This window comes from Oryzias latipes, chromosome 2 (assembly GCF_053564925.1).
Source record: "Oryzias latipes strain Hd-rR chromosome 2, Olatipes_Hd-rR_3.1".
Lineage (NCBI taxonomy): Eukaryota > Metazoa > Chordata > Actinopteri > Beloniformes > Adrianichthyidae > Oryzias > Oryzias latipes.
This window is the reverse complement of record NC_136238.1, coordinates 44451406-44456697: the sequence shown is the minus strand read 5'-3', so window position 1 is coordinate 44456697 and position 5292 is coordinate 44451406. Positions and strand designations below refer to the sequence as shown.

The 5292-nt window shown below is 44.3% G+C and overlaps 1 long non-coding RNA gene across 1 annotated transcript; it reads left to right on the top strand.

Moving 5' to 3' along the window:
- The first annotated feature begins 1591 nt into the window (after positions 1 to 1591).
- Positions 1592 to 4378, top strand: LOC111946881 (uncharacterized). Its single transcript, XR_013653809.1, has 5 exons — positions 1592 to 1844; positions 2632 to 2933; positions 3563 to 3842; positions 3943 to 4080; positions 4230 to 4378. It is a non-coding gene; the product is annotated as an uncharacterized LOC111946881 (long non-coding RNA).
- Positions 4379 to 5292: the final 914 nt, after the last annotated feature.

Genomic DNA, 5292 nt, shown 5'->3' with positions numbered 1-5292 from the left:
TCTGACAAGAGGAAAACGGTTGCAGGACCTCACCAGTCAGTCCAGGTGGGCCTGTGGACCCTCATTCTTGCAGCTGCCTTCAGATCAATGGCCAGATCATCCATTTTTACCATGTGCAGACTCAGAAGAACAGCGAAGATCAGCAACTTGCTTAGCTGTTTCTACTGACCTGAAAACTCTGCCTGATGCTCAACAGTTTACCAGTTTTGACCAACTGGTGAAAGAAACTGCCAGGTGCCTTCACGGGGCGGCTGGTGACAACCTCACAACAGAGCATTACAAAAAGGCTGAGCTTAGTCTTCTGATATCTGCACAAAGAGACAGTTTCCCTGATGAGATTCAGTGTCTGACATCTGGGAAACCAGTCAGCTCCACCAGCCGTTTGGTTACATTGTCTCCAGAGTTTGATGAGTCACTTCAACTCATCAGAGTAGGTGGCCGACTCAGACGTTCCCCTGATTTGGAAGAAAATGTGATTCATCCAGTCGTCATGGACCCAAAACATCCTGTAACCAGACTACTCATCCGACAGGCTGACAGTGATTTAAAACATCCAGGAGCAGAGAGATTATTTGCAGAGTTGAGAAGAAAATATTGGATTCTCCGGGGCCGTGAAGCAGTAAGGCGTGAACAGCGCTCCTGCCCCGAGTGCCAAAGATGGAGAGCACAACCAATTACCCCAAAAATGGCTGACCTTCCTCTGTCACGGCTCAGACTTAACCAGCCACCATTTTTCTCTACCGGCGTAGACTGTTTTGGGCCAATGCAGGTGAAGATTGGTAGACGGAACGAGAAACGGTGGGGCCTGCTATTCAAATGTTTGACAACTCGAGCTGTTCATATCGAAGTACTTTCAAGCATTAACACAGATTCCTTCCTGATGGCTTTAAGAAGATTTGTCTCTCGTCGTGGGAAACCAGCTGAGATCTTGTGCGACCAGGGCACTAATTTCCGTGGCGGAGAACGAGAGCTACGAGAAACATTCAATGGTCTTCATCCCACATTACAGTCTCAGCTGGCAGAGCATCAGATAAAGTTTCGCTTCAACCCCCCGAATGCTCCTCACTTTGGAGGATCCTGGGAGCGCGAGATCAGGTCCATAAAAGTGGCTTTAACCTCTTCGCTGGGTTCTCAAGTAGTAAGTGAGGAAATCCTACAGACTGTGTTGATTGAGATTGAGGGTATACTCAACTCAAAACCTTTGGGTTACGTTTCATCGGATCTGGCTGACCCAGACCCCATTACCCCAAACCTGTTGCTGATGGGGCGGCTGGACCCTTCTCTGCCACAAGTGATCTACCATGACTCAGAGCTTCTTGGACGGCGACATTGGAAGACCTGTCAAGTGCTATCTGATCGATTTTGGACTCAGTTCATACGTCACTATCTCCCAACACTGCAGACCCGTTCAAAGTGGCAGAAAGACACTTCTCCCCTTCAATCAGGAACTGTAGTGATGGTAGTTGATCCCCAGCTGCCAAGGGCCTCATGGCCTATCGGAAGAATCTGCAAGACATTCCCAGGAGCTGACGGTTTGATCCGTACAGCAGAAGTTAAAGTAAAGGACCGTACGTACATGCGACCAGTGAGACGCCTCATCCGACTACCTGCTGACGCGCAAACAAATGAACAGTAAACCCTGCAGCAAACTTGCTGTGCAAGTTTGGGGGCGGCTGTTATGAAGAGTGGCTTAAAGGCGTTGTTCTGAAGTTCGCCACTAGAGGGCGCGGCCGTTTTTTGAGTTAATAAATCATAATTTGTAAGCAGAGGTGAACAGAGGAGCAAATGGCGATGTTTCCAGAGCAATTCAGTTTAATTAGCTCGTGTGTGCGTCCATGAGAGCGGTGAGCCCATTTTTTGTGTTTATATTAGGGTAAAATATGTTGTTTATTGGTGTGGATATTTTCTGCTAACTTAAAAAGTTAAGCTAGTTTTGGTTAGAAGTTTATTGGATTTATTTAGCTCCTATAATTATCATAAGTTTTCTTGGTATAATATTTTGAGTATTGATGCTATCGAGGGTTGTGGAATGTTATTAAGACTTATTATTATTGAATTTGGTTTATTATAATTGTATTATTTGTTTTCTTCATTCTGTGTTTAGAACCACACACACATAAACCCAAACCAGAAATATACATGTGCTGGACTGTAAAGCCAAACCCAGATTAAAGAAGGAACAGAAAAAGGTCATCCTCTGGTCTGTCATTGCTTGGGAGAATACACACACTTGACCAGTGTGCTCTCTGCGATCATCCAAATCCGAAACCCTTAGTAAAGACTGAAGTCTTCAATACAAAGGTACAAACCAAACGTTCCATCCATCATTATGGGAAACGTCCGTTCCCTCTCCAACAAGATGGACGAGCTAACGGCGCTGACAAAAATGAAAGAACAATTTCAAATAAAAGACGGAATTGAATTAATGTCACGTTTACATTTGTCTAAAAATCCAGACTTTGATTTCAGTTATGAAAAAATATTTTTTAATATTAATATATTTTATCTTTTAATAAAATTACCTTCAAAACAAAACTTTGCAGATATAATCATCTTCTTGTATTTCTTCAGTGATTTTGTTAGTGACTGTTGTGTTAAAGGTTCAACTTTTTCTTCTTTTCTCTCCTGCAGACATCAGTGAACAAACTAAACATCTTCCTCACAGAGCTGGAGATGACGTCCTTGTAGAACTACATCCTCCTCTTCCTCATGCTCTGATGTTACATGGCTGAACCAGAAAGATCCAGATGAAGCACTGAGACCAGAAGTCCACAATGGAAGTGTTGTCCAGAGTTCAGCTAGAGCTTCCAGGCTGAATGTGAGCACTGACTGCTCTCTGCTCATCACAAACATCTCTGATGAAGATGCTGGTCCATGTCTCTGTGGGCTCAGGAACAAGAACACGTTTGAGGTGTATCTGAATACTTTGAGCAGTGAGTATTCTGACATGAATAATTCTGTGACTTCATGGTTGTCAACATTCTGATCTTTTTCAGAAACAGCTCAAACCCTGAAGAGACTCTGACGTTTGGAGTTTTTCATCTAAACCTTCAGATTCTACAATAGATTCAATATTATTCCTTTATTTACGATCAGAGTCAGAACTAACCAGTTTTCATCTCAGATGAGGGGGGGGGGATTTATCTCACAAATCCAGAGCTTCTGGGCTTTTCTAATTCTAAGAATGATAGGAGTTAGACCAGACAGACCCGGAGAATCAGGACTAGAAAGACAAAGAAAGAGCTGACAACAGAGTTTCAGCTTCATGCAGAAAACATTTCTGTGGTTCATTTATATAGTTTAATATAATTTCTATAATAATTTTTGTTGAAAGTTGTCAGAAAATGATGAGACTCCATCATCCTCTGTAATAGTTTACTCTGAAACTCCAAAATCCAGACTGTTTCTGTTTGTTGAACCAAATGAAAACATTTCTCTGAATAGTTTCTAAAATGGTCAAATCAGCTCTTTCTTTGGAAAACGGTCAGCAGGTACATGTGGTCACTGTCAGGACCAAAGGTTTTCATGGAAAAACGTCTTTTCTGTTTGTGTTTGCCTTCAGTTTGTAAAGATCCAGCAGACGTTCCTCCCAGAGGAAGTGGAAGTGTCCCATTCCAGTGTTCACTGAGTAGATTTGATCCAACTATTCCCTGTAGACACAACAGCTTCATCTGGATGAATGAGACGGGATCTCAGCTGTCTGGTGACGCTGTGGGCTTGGAGTTTAGAGGACAACCAGACTGTGTTTCTGTTCTGACTGGGAAACAACCAAACGTTCATCTGTCAGTTTGTGGAGGATGAGGAGGTGAAGACAGATGCTGTCTATGTTCTGGACTCTTCAGGTAAAACTGTTTCTATTATTTTCAACAACAAAGACAAATTGTGAAAGTCAAAGCCATTTACAAATATTGTAGTTGATGCTGGTAAATCTGTTGTCTGCAGATCTTTCTGGTCACAACTTCATCATCATGGTTGGAGCCGTGATGAAGGTGGTGTTGATGTTTCTGGGTGTGGTTGCTGCTCTGGTCTACATGTCCAGGAGGAGAACCAAAGGGAACGAGGACCAGAGAACTAGAACAAGTACTGTCACTCTTTCACTCTTCATCATCTTCTCATGTGGATGATGTCATTTCCTGTTTCTTTCAGCATGAAGTTGGTGACCTTAAACATTATTTACACTTTTAGAAATAAAAAAAAGCTGCTTGATCTTCTGAATTCTGCTTCTACAGGGAGAAAAATTGTTGCTGGTGACGAAGACGCCCTGTGAGGAAGAGATGCAGAAAAATCTGTTTATATTTGTTATTGTTTATGTTTATGTTTAGAAAAAAGTCTGTTTTTTCCTGCATTTTAATAAGAAATAATCTCTTTGTGCTTTAAATGCAGACATATGGCCGGGGCTATTGAGCACCTTTATTATAAATCATGTGTATTAACAATTAAAAAATAGAATAGATTATATCAAACATATTAGATTAGATCAACAACGCGTCCCCCGCCGTCTCTGTTTACATTCCTCCCGTTCTCGGTTGCTAAGCTGGAGGCTTAGCAGCTTCCTGACCCCCGCTGACCCCCGCTGACATGGGCGAGCAGCCCGGAGTGACACAGCCACCTCAGAGGACCGCGGGGGACGCGTTGTTGATCTAAGTCAATGGTACAGACGCCATCTGAGGTCCTGCAGCGCCATTTGAGCGGTGGGCGTGGCCACTTTCAATGTTAAGTCAATGGTACAGACGCCATCTGAGGTCCTGCAGCGCCATTTGAGCGGTGGGCGTGGCCACTTTCAATGTTAAGTCAATGGTACAGACGCCATCTGAGGTCCTGCAGCGCCATTTGAGCGGTGGGCGTGGCCACTTTCAATGTTAAGTCAATGGTACAGACGCCATCTGAGGTCCTGCAGCGCCATTTGAGCGGTGGGCGTGGCCACTTTCAATGTTAAGCCAAAGGTACAGACGCCATCTGAGGTCCTGCAGCGCCATTTGAGCGGTGGGCGTGGCCACTTTCAATGTTAAGTCAATGGTACAGACGCCATCTGAGGTCCTGCAGCGCCATTTGAGCGGTGGGCGTGGCCACTTTCAATGTTAAGCCAAAGGTACAGACGCCATCTGAGGTCCTGCAGCGCCATTTGAGCGGTGGGCGTGGCCACTTTCAATGTTAAGTCAATGGTACAGACGCCATCTGAGGTCCTGCAGCGCCATTTGAGCGGTGGGCGTGGCCACTTTCAATGTTAAGCCAAAGGTACAGACGCCATCTGAGGTCCTGCAGCGCCATCTGAGCGGTGGGCGTGGCCCCTTT